This window comes from Oenanthe melanoleuca, chromosome 2 (assembly GCF_029582105.1).
Source record: "Oenanthe melanoleuca isolate GR-GAL-2019-014 chromosome 2, OMel1.0, whole genome shotgun sequence".
Lineage (NCBI taxonomy): Eukaryota > Metazoa > Chordata > Aves > Passeriformes > Muscicapidae > Oenanthe > Oenanthe melanoleuca.
The window spans coordinates 59910884-59925686 of NC_079335.1; positions in this window are offsets into that span (position 1 = coordinate 59910884).

Sequence of the window (14803 nt, forward strand, 5' to 3'; positions counted from 1 at the left end):
TAACTGGGCCAGCAGCCTGTCCATCTTCAGAGCCATCAGAGTAGCTCTGTCGGACATGGTGGAAGTTCCCAGCAGCTTCTCACAGAAGCTGCTTCTGCAGCCCACCCCTGCTACCAAGAACCTGGCCATGCCAAATCAATGCAGTGGCCCACTCTCCTTTTTGCCTCCTCAGCCTCTTCATCTGTCTGGGAACATCACAGACCCAAGGGTGCCACAAGTTTATTTTCTTAGAAGGCACATGAATGGCAAAGAGGATCCACATCTAATGCCTATAAGCAAAAGAAAAACATACTATTTTATTTTATTTTATTTTATTTTATTTTATTTTATTTTATTTTATTTTATTTTATTTTATTTTATTTTATTTTATTTTATTTTATTTTATTTTATTTTATTTTATTTTATTTTATTTTATTTCATTTCATTTCATTTTACTTTCTCCCCACTCTCTCTCTTCCATCTTGCTTGCCCGGGGCTCCTTTATCTCAGGTGTCAAAGCCTCAAAGCTTCTTCTCACACTTCTCTTGGTGCCCTCTATCACTGAATACAACTTTTGTCCCACAGACCTTTATTTTAATGGGGTAGCTGTAATCAAAAAGCTACAAACAGGCATCAACTGAGATGCATCCCACTGTAGTCAGCATCTGGCATAGCTTTTCTGCTGGAGAGAAGCCTCAGGGATGCTCGTACACCTCATGAGTGAGCCCTTTCTGTGGTCTCTGGCCACTGGGATCTCGTTAGAAATGGCACAGTCAAACCTGCAGAGCTCGTAAACACAGAAATATTTTTTGTGTTCCAATATATTTATAATACACAAAAATATCAAGGAGTTTTCTAGACATGAGTGAGACTTCAAGGAGTAAATAGTAAGCTGTGTAAGCAGAGTAAACTGAATGAATAACAAACTGTTCTCTGCTTCCAGTCACTTCAGGGAAAAACGGAAGACTGCAAAGGACAGTGAAGAGGAACCTGTGGACTTCTACTGTGCAGGCACTTACACAAACTACATGAAGACAAATCTACAGATACTATCAGTTTCCTTCATTTCAGCAGAACTATCTATGACAAGTTTTCTGGTTTCAACTCCCCCTCCTTCCCCAATTTTTGTTTTTAATAAAGAGTATTTGTGCCAAGACTGAAAAATGTGACAGATCTCTATCTCAAGTTCCAGAAGAGTGGAAACTTGATATTTATTGTATTACTGAAGAAAGAGAATGTAAACAAGTAACTAAAGACCACTGTCTGTCTGGGTTAGCCTGGAGTGCTCCTGCTAGCCAGTTTACTGCTGTCCACAAATTTTATACTATCCTTGTCAGAAGAAGAGCCGAGCTATTTCTGGGCTACATTGTCAGATGAACATCTATTAGCTTGAGTCCATGTGGGCTCGTTACCTTTGGCAAAAATCTCAACATCTTATGTCACTACCTGGTGCTTACCTAAATCCAGGAAGGCTTATTAGCTCACTGCTCCACCAGGAAGCAGCATGCAGCATCTCCTGGATGTGAACCTTCAGGGTTACTGTGATAGCAGGATAAAGGAACTATGGGCATCCCAGGGATCAGTAGAGGAGATAAGGAAGGCAAGACACGGGGAGAGAACCTGCATCAGCTTTTGTCTCACAATGTTTAGTAGCTTCAGAAGGTGTTTTACCACTGGAACACAGTGGTGACTATGTGGGATGCAGGTGCCCAGTGGCAAATGTGGTCCATTAGCTCTGGATCTGTGCCAGTCCACTGGACCCATGCTGACACAAGGAGAGTTCCTTAGGTTCTCCCTCCTGCTCTCAAGTCCCTCACTGCCCACAACTTGTCAATGTGCAGGCCTTCATGTGTACTCAGAGGTGTTTTGATTCTGACATTGTGCTCAAGCTGATAACCCACAGCTCTTGGAAACACCGTCATCGATGCAGTCAGATCCTGCAGGACCTGTGAGTCTGAGCTCCATGCTTTATTAAAGTACTCATGCTAATAATAAATGAGGCCTTTCCTAAAAGTGTTACAGCCATGACCACTAGGAGAAGGTCCAAATCAGCTCTGCTCTTCCCTCATTCCTTCTCTTGCCGTGTATCAGTACCCTTACCCAAAGACTGCACCATTTGTCTAAGCAGGAAGCAGAGGACACGTCCCATGCCACCAAGAAAACTGGGGTCAGGATTTTCAAAACCTGCATGAACTATATGCCTCATAGGATTGTCCTAGTTCTCCTTTCCACCAGATATCACTGTAGGTTCACTGCTCCATTGGCATCTCCAATGTACAGTTCTGAAATGACTGACTCCACACTTTCTTTCCTGACACTGTTTTTGTGTGTCCTGCAAGCCTGATAGCAATTTCTGCTATTTCTGAGAGATCTGTCAGATACACAGCGGTGTAAAATCTACAGACACAGTTAAAGAGTTCCTTCTCTGTCCTGGGGACTTGGGGTGATTCCTGGGGGAAGGATTGTGAAGGACTCACGTCCTGAATAGTACCAGGCTTCACCACTTTTCCACATTGATAAATCAGCAAAGCTATTGCAAACAAAACCACCAAGGATATCTGACTCTTCGACCACTGTACACAGAATTACTGTTGTGCTGTTGATAATACCTATGTTTTCATGATAAATTCCTTGCTTTTAGGTTTACAGAGTGTGTCAACAGTGCAACTAATAAACAAGAGACAGAGATCAGGCACCAGATGAACTGAATGCACTCAAAAGTGAGAATGGTGTGTATCATAGTGGATACCACAAAAACCACAGGAGAAATGTACTAAGGGAAAGACTGACGCACTTGTCACAGAAATACCCTACATATCTCTGTCTCTGTATTTCCACTCCTTCTGAGTAGTAAGAAAGCCAGGATTCATTGACTTTGAACTTGGACAGAAAAATAAGCAGTGTGACTCATCAAAGAATTGGTTGGTTCTTTCTTGTGTAGTAGAGTTCTGTGTGACCGAAGGGGATGCAGACAAAATGGGTAGAAAATGTGTAGAAATTCTGTATTCTGATATGATGTTGATTATTATCTAATTCCTCCTTAGCAAAATACCCCTTACAGCAAGCTATACTTAACTTTCAAACTATGATTCTGCCAATAATTTATTGTATTGACAAACAAAAAATGACTTTGAGTGAGTGTTCTAAATTTTAAACAAGTTTTATTGTGTCTTTTTCACAGAGTCATAAATCACAGCAGATCACAGAAAGGCTGAAGAGGGAAAATTACCTCTGGAGGTTGTCTGAGCTAAGCATTCTGCTCTAGCAGGGTCACCCTGACACCATTACCCAGGACTGCTTTCAGAGTCTTCTGAATATCTCTAAGAAGGTACATGCCACAACTTCTCTGAGCAACTTTTGACAGTTCTCAGTCACCTTTACAGTTAAAAAGTGTTTCTTGATGTTTAGAGGGAACCTCTTGTATTTCAGGTGGTGCCCATTGCCTCTGGTTCTGCCACTGGACGCCAATGAAGAGAGCCTTGTTATTCTTTGCAGCTACCCTTCTGGTAATTATATACATCGATAAGATTCTCCCTTTTTCACATATTTCTTCATTTGTTTGCTGTGTAATATACTCTTTATTGCCTAAATATAACCAAAAAAACCAAACTGAAAAGCTGGCAAAGCTAACTTCAGCACTAAGTCCACAGAGAATGTATGAATGGGCATTATCTATGATCGAAATGGTGTGATGATGACCCATTTGTGCTTCTAAAATACTTGGTTTTAATCGAAATGGTAGACTGAAAAAGAGTAAAGAACAGATTCAGAAAACGAACCGTCAGTGCATAGAAGTTCTGCTGGCAAGTGGCTTGTAGCAGATGCCTTCTGCATGTTCTTCCTGCATAGCAGGAAAACTCTGCTCCCCCTGAGACAAGCCTGAAGCCCGGGATGAAGGAGGCCCAGTAGAGATGAAAAGCAGCACAGTCCGTGCCTCAAACCCTCTCCACTGGCTATGAGGACAGCGGGGGATGACTTCTGGAATGACACCACTTACATTCTTTCCACACTGTCTGTCAGGGCTGGACTAGGAGATAAGAGGGATGTAAAGAGAACACTCAAAGCCCTAGCCCTAGCGGTGGGTGACTCAGAAAGGACAGCATTCCAGTGGGCATGCAAGAGGGACTGCTCGGGATGCTTCTTCTTTTCTTTGTCTCCCTGCAGTGGGAGGAGTCCTCCTTGGGACTAGCAGAGGAATAGTCCACTCCTTTTCCTAGGCAAAGATCTGAGCCGTCTCTCCTTCCTCCACAGATGGGGAAGTAGCTGACAAGAAACAAGTCAGCTACTGGAAGGGGAAAGAGCTCTTTTCTACCAATGATTTCAGTTTCTACATGGCACAGGCTTTTGGGAAGAGTTTAGGAAAATGGCACATGTCATAGAGAAAAAAACACCAGAACACAGAGGTCAGTTGAGGAGCAAGACACCCTTAGAGATGCTGGTAGCAGTCTGCAGGTTTTAATAGCTGGTTAATGTGTGTCTGTGCCATCTGCTCAGGGACAGATCTCATGCTGTAGCTGCATTTTGAAAACAGGCGGTAAGAATGTAGTGGAAGTCTTACAGGTCTGCCTTTTGCAATCCACAGTGAATATTTCCCACTCCTGCTTCCCCCTCCCAGCATCATAAGTGAAGGTGAGATTAGCAGTGGCAGCACTGAGAAGTACCAGTTGCAGCCACAGTTTTTCTCCATACTGGGAAATGGAGCCTTGAAGGTGGAAAGCTTCCAAATTGCTGCAGAACACCACCAGAAATCACCATTCATTTTTTCTTCCTGCTGAGACTTGTCATCCTTAAAGCTATGGGGAATGCTATTACACAAGGCTGGCCCTGCTAAGGCAAGAAAATTTCCCAACCATGACAGCCACCAGTGACACAATCTGCAAAGCTCTTCATTCAAATATGGCTAAGGGTATTCTAGTGCAGGTCCCCTATCCTAAACAGCTTTGCCAGGCTGTTTTAATTAATCTTGTCACTCTTTGGTATATTAGCCCCAAGTATAAGGAATTAACAAAAAGCAATGAGCAGCTTGGGGCTGTCTAATTCTAAAGAAGTTGTTGTATCTTACTTTGAAGAGTCTTTTTATGGGGAAAAAAAAATCATAGGTTATTCTGAAAAGCTCTCTATAACCTTTGAAGAAAGAGAAATGACATACAGAGTTGAGTTCTGGTTAGAGACAAACATATACTTTGCCTTCTCTCCAAAGATTTTAATGTACCAAAAATTTTTTTAGAAGTCTGCGAAGTATCCACTGGGTAACTTTATAAGGCTTTATTAAAGATAGATATGAGCACCTAATTTTTGTACTGATTAGTTTTCTGGAATCTTTATGTTCCCCAGCTCACATTTTCACCAGGAAAACATAAGTAAACCGCTTTGTTGCTCATGTTTTACCTACCTTTCCACTGAAAAAATGAGCCACACTGGACAAGCATCAGCCTATCTGGGCCCAGCCATGGGGGAGTGCTGGTTTCAGGTAAGAGGCTGCTAGAGAACTGTAGTAATGCCTAGTTTTGAACAGAAGACCCCCCCAAAAGTAAACTCAAGTAGGGCAGCAAGAGTGATGAGAGCTGTAGAAATAATGATGTCTGGAAAAAGACAGGAGACTGTTTTTCTCCCTGGTTTTCTCTCTTTTCTAGACTAAACTTAATTCCTATATTAGGACTTAAAATAGAATGGTGACTACTTATTACTTGTCTTTACTGAGAAAAGGACCAGAATAAATGGATGTGCTTTGCAGAAAACAATAATGGGAAAACTTTTAATAGGTTGTTGAAGGTTATTGAAACAGGATGAAAAAGGAATTTCTGAAACCTTGCTGTCATTCTGTCATCTGCCCATAGTCTGCATACAACTGGCAATGTCTTGGTGAAGGATTTGACCTAGAGAAGATAATCTCATTCAAACCATGCACCTCACCTGTATAGAGTGGATGGGCCCTTCCACAGCAGATGTAGTGATTAAGGTTGGCCTTAAAGGAAACAGCTCCACTTGCTTGTCCCCTGAACCACTTTGATCACTTTCTCCCCAACCCATTCTCCCTTACTCTTCTCCAAGCTTTCACTGCTTTCATCCTTCTCTTCCCTGCCCACCCAGAGAAGAAGATGGATGATGAACTGTTAGAACCTGTAAGAAGCAGGTACTCTCTGCAGGCAGAAGCATGCTAGGAGCAGGATTTTAGGAGGTGGCTGCGCACTTTCATCTGCAGCAGAGGAGGTTCGAGTGCGAAGCGAAGCCAACGTCTCCTCGCCAACGTTCACAGCTGAGCAAAACAAGCATGACACATGAAACAGCACAATCACAGATTGCTGTTTTCAGATCTGTAGAGTATTCCTACTTCTGTGTTTGAGGCTTTGGTAGTTATGTGACATGCAGACCTGTCTCCCCACCACAGATTATGATTTCCCAGAAAAAGGAATGCACAGGAAAGAGTACATGTCTAGTTTCCTTTCCATGGTCAGTTAATATTGGAAGAAAAGGAGACAAGGAATACCTCCTTTTCCTAGCTGGAATACCTGTAGAGGAACAGCTGGTAGATGTGTAGAAGGTGGACCAGATTCTACTTTCAGTAGTGGGGGAAAAGTTCCTTAGGAGACTGGAGTTCTCTTCAATGGAGTTCCATTACTTTCCATTACAAACCCAACTATTAGATAAACTCTCATCTGAAATTATTTCCCCAAATAAAAAAATGTAAGTTCAGTAACACAGCATAACCACTCTTGTCATCCAATCAATTTTAAATGACTCAAACTGGTTGCCTGTGCTGAATAGAGGTCTCCTTGCCTTCTTCTCTACTCATTTCCCCCTTCTGACTCTATGTGATGTCCATGGAACTTTGATCACCATGACCACTCTTTTTAACGGAACATAAAGTGATATTTCTCTAAAACAAGCCAATGACTGTAATCAACACCTATCTTTTCCTCCAATACAAGGTAAGTTCACATCAAATTTGAAGTAGATCAGGTAAATTAAGCTGAAGTTTAATTAAGTTCTAAGTTTTGCATGCTGATTTCCTGTTCAAAAAACTGGCGACACAACACAACGTAAATTAATTATAAGTAATTATTAGTCAAAAAATAGTAAAAAAAAAAAAAAAAGTAGAATTGCACAAATTACTGTGCAAATTTCTAGAAGCATGTTTCCCCCAAAGGCTCCATAGAATAGCATTACAACTAGAACAAATATTTAAGCTAATATTGTTCACTGTCCCTCACTAACTGTATCTGTCCTTAAAAGTCACAAGAATGCGCATAACATTAGCAGATCATGCTGGAGCAGGAGAGGAAGGTGGAAATGCGCCCTCTCATTTTATCTATTAGTCAGAAATCTATTGCTCTTAGTTCAATTACTTAGAATTCATGAAAGCACAAGTGGTTGTGACAATATTATAATTACTTACCATTATAATTTTCTAGTATTAGCTTCTTTCAATATGAGCCTAAAACAAAAACAGAGTTTGCATGTGACTTTCTGTCCTTAAATGTACAGGATGAGCCTCTCAAGAGCAGAGGGGAAGAACAATATAAGCAAAAGTTCTGAAAGTTCAAAACTATCAACAAGTTTGCAAAAAGAACATTATTATGTGCTTCTCACCATTAGTATTAATCTGTGACCATGATATTATGCTCTGCATCACCAACCAATTTTTGTATATATGCCTTTTTGCCAAGCAATGATTAACTGTAAAAGGAAGTGGATTCAATTTCCAGACATACATACTATAATGCTTAAGATGTCTTGTACCTCTTACTCCCAAACCAGGAAAATTAATCTGCACATCTGAACACTCAAAAGCAAGCAAAGGCTTTCCATTTGGAAATAAGTGGCATATAGGGGGGATTTAAAGAGAGTTCTTTAGGAAAGACAGTGCAAGAAAACTGTCAGAATCCTGGTAAATGGCAGATGAGCTTTCCACACCAAGTGACTCTGGCAAAGTCCTGATGGAGGTCTCCAACTCCTATGAAAGACAGAGGGAGCCAGATACAACCTCTTGTCCCATTATGCCCCTATCTAAGAATCCAGCACTAAATCCAGCTGCTGCCTATGCAAACCTGCTCCATCCATAGGGGCGATCACAGGAGTGTAAGCCTGCTGTTCTGCAGCTGCCTCTTGCAGGCACCATCTGTTTCTTCATGGGTAGAATGGGAGGGCTGGAGGGAGAAATGTGAAGCATGTTACCACTTTTGGGGTCAAAGTGAACCAAAGGTACTGTTCCACCCTAATGTGGTACAGCCAAATTGCACAATCTAGGAGTCAACAGTCACACACTGGCAAATCCTTCTGGAGTTTATCAGCTGGTCCTGATCATCACACACAACAGATGCCTATCTCTGGGATAAAGTGATGATACATAAACTGGTACCCTTGGTGGTAATGCTTGTGTAAGTCTGCAGATGTGACATTACAGCATAGAATGATGATCAAAGATTTGAAAGTGGCCAACCCCACCACTTGAAGCAAACAGCACTCTTGGCAAGACTCCTGTCATGTCTCCCAGCTCTGAAATTGGACTGAATTTTTGGCGTGGTACGCTCATTCAGATCCACACTTTTAGGCATGGCCAACAGAAGAGATGTTGATGACAGACAACAAGTGCCAAGAAACAAGATTGACGATTTCTCCTGAAAGTGTGCACCAGATAGCTGACGCCTGACAAGACTTTGCAGAAATGGGAGATGGCACATTATCCTCCTGCTCCAACATCAGCCAGCTTCCCTCCCCTGAGAGCACTTGTCCTGTTGGCAGCATTTCAGAGAAGATAGTAAAAACTGCTTTCTGCTTGGGGTTGGTATGCTGATCTCAAAGCTCAAATGAACCAGAAGAATTTCTTTAGGATTCCCTAAGGAAAAGACTATATGTTCCTTACTTCACTCTGTTTTATTACTGGAGCATCAGAATTAGCACCCTAGTGAAAATGACTGAATGTGAACACTTGCACATTCTTCTATGCATGCCATCTCAGTCTGGTTATATTTTGCTTTGTCTCCTTTATTTCTGGAGAGTAAAAGTTCTGCCTCTTGCAAGCTTAAGAAAAAGATAGCAATCCCCTTCCCCCAGCTCTGAGTGACATCTGGGAAAGCAAGCGACAAAGCCAGAGTGGCCAGAGCTGGAGATATGAGTGTAAAGGTCTAGTGACATCCAGTTCAGCTGACCTGCCAGACCAAAACTCTAACACTTCATTGCTTTTGAGATAATTTTAGAATACTCAACATGAGACTTGCTAGTACTATGCATCCTGTATTTACAAAGGATGCCAAAATTTGACCCCAATATCCAAAGTGTCCACCAAGGAGTTAAGCAATACCATAATTAGTTGTATTAAGTGTGTTTTGTACTTAACCATAAAATCTAGAAGCATTTAATATCCCCCTTCATTCCCTGAAGTCAATCAAATCAGTCTCTGTACCACTGCATATCCCCTGCATTTTCTAACCTAGCCATTGCTTCTCCTGCAGGGCTATGTACCTGGATTTCATGGGCCATCCCAACACACAATGAGCCCCATCACAGAAACACTCAAGAGCAGAGCACTGCACAGGCTAAGCATTTGTTTTCTGCAAGATACATTTTGGATCACAAAGGAAATCACTTCACAAAAAGTTTCTGAGTTTTCAGTATGTATCATTTCAGAGCATTTTTTGATAGCACAGCTATCAATCACTGTCTCAAGTCTCCCATAAATCTCAGTGAGGAAGATGGCAAAGGAACAGTGAAACAATGCTTTGGCTGTATGTTTTCCATGGAGCCCTGTACTGCCAAAAACATGGTTTGCACCTGTTCCTGAAGTGTACTGACCTGCTGAGATAATGAAAGACCAAACTTCTGGTTTGAATGAGGAAAGGGAGGCCTTTGGGACAAACTGCAGGATTTTTCAAAGATGTCTCTGAGGTAAGGAAAAGATAAAGGAGAACACAGAGAATGAAAGGTTGACAGCAGAGAAAGGTGAAAGTATTAAATTTGCCAGATGACCTGGCAGAAGAGGGACTCAAGATGGTTGAATGGTATATGGCTGTTAAAAATGTCAGTTGATACTGGGGTGACATGGCATATAGAAAAGCTGAATGGCCAAACTCCATGAGAACAGGTGTAAGGCCCCAAACAATTCACTTTATGGGGTCTTTGACAGGGCTCACTGTTGTTCATGGGCTCTGAGTTAGATGCATGGGAGATATCATCAAGATGTCTCTGACAAGATATCCGCAGGAGATCAAAACAAGCAAAAAGAATTTATTGATAGAAAATGATTAGAAAATCAGAGAGACTTTGGCAAAAAGTTTAGTGCAACATTCAATTTACATACAACTCCTTTCAAAGAGTTAACTTGGCCCATTCAAATTAAAGAATGCTAAACCCATTCAATTATAAGTTACTCAAAAGTTCCAAGAAGAGGGAATCAGAGTAAGAAAGAAAGACAAAAAATGATATAGAAAAGCACACATAGCTCCTGGATTCCAGCAGCATTCAGATAGAAATCCCAAGAAGAGGTAGGGTCAAGATGTCTGATTACCTCATGTTCAGCCTTAAATTGACCCATTGATCTTCCTATCTGCTTCCTGACTTCTAAGCTACAGTATCCCCAAACCCAATTTCTGTCAGCCTGTAAGTGTTTAAACCACTACCAGGTTGTTGTGGTTTAACCCCAGCAGGCAGCTAAGTCCCACACAGCTTCTCACTCACTCCCTGCCCCCCAGAGGATGGGGAAGAGAATGAGGAAAAAGCATAAAACTTGTGAGTTAAGAACAGTTTAATAATTGAAACAAAAGCCCAGACAAAATAATAATACTAATGATGATTATGGTAATAATATAAATAATGAGAAAGAGAGAGAAAACAAACCCCAAGAAAGACAAGAATCACAAGAATTGACAAGCACCTGTCTCAATTCACCCCTTCTTGAGGGAGCAAGGTGCTATTAGATCTAAAATTGGGTTGCTGTCCTCTTACAACAACCCTGAGAAATGCAGTCCACTCCGGTAACTTCATTTTGTTCATAATATTATCTCAACTTGTCCCTTTTCCTTAATTTGAACTTTTACTGTTAGCACAGTGCACTCTTGGTAACACTTATGTTTTAGGAACAAAGCCATGCCCATGAAATAGCTATAGCCAAACTATTTTCTGGGGGAAAATGAGACTGTATGGCACTTACTCCCACCAAGATTTATATTTTATGGTAGGATAGCAAGAAGCTGTTGATTGTGCAGAGTTCTCATTCAGTTGTACAATCCCTCTATTTTTCAAAATAAAAAACTGGTAGGTCCAGGTGCTCAAACTGGGTGTCAAATTACAATTTACAGAAGTCAACTTTACAAATTCAACAAAAATGCAAAAATGTCCACACGTCTACCTTCCCCTTTGTCACACTATGCCTGTACACAAGCATACACAATTTATAAGTTTGAAGTTCATAAGGACATCCAGAGCATGAGCAAACAATTGCTCTACATCTTTGTCTTCCACAGCATAAGTCAGCAGTGCCCTATCCTCAGTTTATGGGCAGCTGCACTTTGGGAGGGAGCAGTTTAAAGTTGCTCCAAATATCCCAGGAAGCTCTCCACAGAAGAGCTGAGAACTGAGCTAAGGGCATTCCTGACCAGCATCACCTTATTGCTCATCCACATCACAACCTGGCACTTGTTCCCATATCACTCTGCTTCATTTGACAGAAGTTTCTTCAGGAAACAGCCTCATTTGCCCTTCTCAGGTAGTCTCTTGTTGAGGGCTGTAGAGAGGAGCAGGTCAGGAGGGGCAGAGAATCAGTGGGAGCACTGTGGGATTGGTCCTTGCCAGCCACACTTGCTCCTTGAGCCTGCACTGTCCAAGGGAGCTGTGTGCAGGGGTGAGATGCACTGGTGTATCTTCATGTCAGATCCATGAGTTTTACCTCATAGAAGTAATATCCTCCATCTAATACAGGACGGACTCACAAAAAGATCAGGATGATTCCCCTCCTCAATGTGGTTGGTTTTGAGCTTTGATTGGAGCTTAGCCTCTTTAGCAGTGTTAATCCTTAACTGGAAAAGCTCCAGAAGAGTCTGATGAATGTGCAATTCCCACTTTATCAGTCAATGCACTAGACAGAGGATGGCAGCAGGCAATTTTCTGAAGAGAATATGGTTACCATACTGTCATAACTCAGAGCCCAAGGTCAAAGGAAGAAGCATTTGGTGCTCCCCTGTTATTGCATCTCTCAGGATGAAACATTTTGGATGCTTACCAGAGGAAGTGCTACACACAATCATGAAAGCTCATGGGCTGTGCAACACATCACATTCTTCATGTGTGTGCCAATAAAAATTCTCTCAACTCTGAGCCCTCTATAGCTATAAACAAAATCCACTGTACTAATACAGTGATACTTTCTCTGTACCTTAATCCACTGTTTCATAACAACTTTTCTGACAGCATGGCTTTTAATTAAATTACAGAGCTGTGTAGCAAGCATATTTTCTGTTCGCTGGAGTACACTATTAAAAATACTTACTTTTAATAATATATATATATTTTCAAAATGTGTTTTCCTTTGGGCTTAAAAGTCTAGGTTTCAGGTTGCATGCACCTCAAATTTCTGTAACAATGTGGAAAGAAAGCATATTAGTGCCTTTCAAGTTAGACATCTGTTCAGAATGTTTTGTGGCCACGCTGAGTCTTAAATCAATTTGGTTATAAAAACAAATACTCTTTACAGTATTAAAATAAAAGAACAGGGATGACTTATTGCTTGTTTTAGTAACTGACTTGTCTGAGGAAAGATGGACCATGTGGAATGAACTGACTTAAAAATTCACTGACATGATACAGTTATTAATTGTTTATAAGCAATAATGACTTTTAAGGGCTCTGCTCTGCCTGTTGTTTTAGCAGTCTCTTTTAATACTTAAGGAAATCAAGTTTGTTTAGCTGACTGTATGATTTCTTACAATAAATGAATAATATGACAAAGCATACTCATAATTTGTTGTCATAAATATTTTCTTATCATTTTCTTTCTGCTAACATCCATTGGGAAAACAGAGTTTAGATTTCTAAACATTTTTTCTCTTTCTCTCCAGTTTCTACATGACTGAGGTAAATGTTTCTCTTTGCATTTTACTGCAATTCACAGTTTCATATGGACTTCTATGTAAGGTAGAAATTCAGGGGAATTTGTAGAAACAGAACTGGAGCACACAGAAACCAGAGAAGGATGCCAGAGGTATCTTGTTATAAGCACTCATTCTTCTTTTGAGCTCTCTGCATTTAAGACACTTTGTTTTTCTTTTTCATCTCCTTTTCTCTGGCGGCTTGTAAAGGTGCTTCTGTGCTCCAGGCATCCACTTACACTTTCTGTGCTAGACTCCAGGTGTTACCCCCTCTAAAGTCAACTTTCCCCTCGGCAGGAAAGTGAAGACAAAAGTGCCTGAGTTTCAATTCCAAGGTCACTGTCACTTCCAGGGTGATGCTGTCTGAGACCTCAGCTCTACTGCTGCTCCAGGCACCAGTGAGCAGCAGTTTCAGCCTTGTGTCCCCCGAGGCTCCCAGACAGACTTCTTGCTTAGCAAACAAGTAGTTATCTCTGCATAAAGGCAGCAGCAGTTCAGCAACCAAAGTTTTTTTTTTTCTTTCTGCAGCATTAGGAAGCCTTCAAGGAAACATCAGCCTTACCAACCCGCAGCCTTCTAAGGAGTGGTAAATATAAGCAAAAGTAGCTCAGGCAATGAAATTTTTGTTGCTATGTAACACACTCAGCTTTAAAGTTAATAAAGACAATCCTTGGAAGGATGTCAGTTTAAAAAGGTACCCAATACTGGCTAAGCACAACTGGGAAAATTTTAAAAACCCAAAAACCAAAACAACAACAACAAAACAAACAAAAAAACCCAAATTCAAGCAAAACCTATACAAAACATCTGGTCATGAAGGTGTTTTTTTAGCTGTGATTTCACTTCTTCTGCATTTATTATGATCAGTTTATTAAATTGGGGGCTAAATCCAGAGTGAGGACAGCTTGCAGTTTAACAGGAATGCTATCCAAACATCTCTATGCCTCTTTTCCTGCCTTGAAATAGCATAGTTCTGAAATGCTATTCAGAGAAAATAAGTTAATTTGAAATTGTTTGAAATTGCTAGCTCTGGCAATCTGGAGACTGAGTGTATTTCAATCACTTTGTACTTTCAGATTTTATAAAAGCAGCATGGAAGGAATAAGAAGCAACCAGTGTTGCTTCATGAGGAAATACTTGTGTTTATGAGAATATTAAGAATGTCAGTCTATTTTTTCAAATACCGTGTGTTAGCTAAAGGATCAAAAAGAAAACTACATTGGCTTCTGCTAGTTTCCTGTACATGATCACCTTCCTTCCCAATAGTCTAAAAATAATGGGGAATAATAAAAAATAAGCAAAAGGACACAGATGAGAAACTGGTTAGAGTCAAAAAGCTGCAACACTAGAGATAAAATGGATGTTCTGAGTATGTTGGTGTTTGAAATAATTCTGAGTATAAGAAAATGGATGATGACTGAAGACATTTTTTCCAGAAATGGGGTTATAAGAGAAATTGATAGCATGTGGTCTTGAATATGAAGGTGTGGATGAATTGAAGTTCAGTGTTCAAATCAGCCTTTTGAATAAACACACATTTTCAAGTAGGAGTTTGGGAGAAAGGAGACTGATATTTCAAAGACACCTGCTTTGAAACCGCATTCAGGAAAATTTTAGTAAGTGGGTGAAGCAGCTAAAGTCTAAAGTTAAAGTGTTACAGACTACCAGTGAGCCTCATGAATGATCAGACTGGGAGTTTCCTCTATAGCTCCTTCACATTCCCTGCAGGAAGGAGCAAAGGAGGA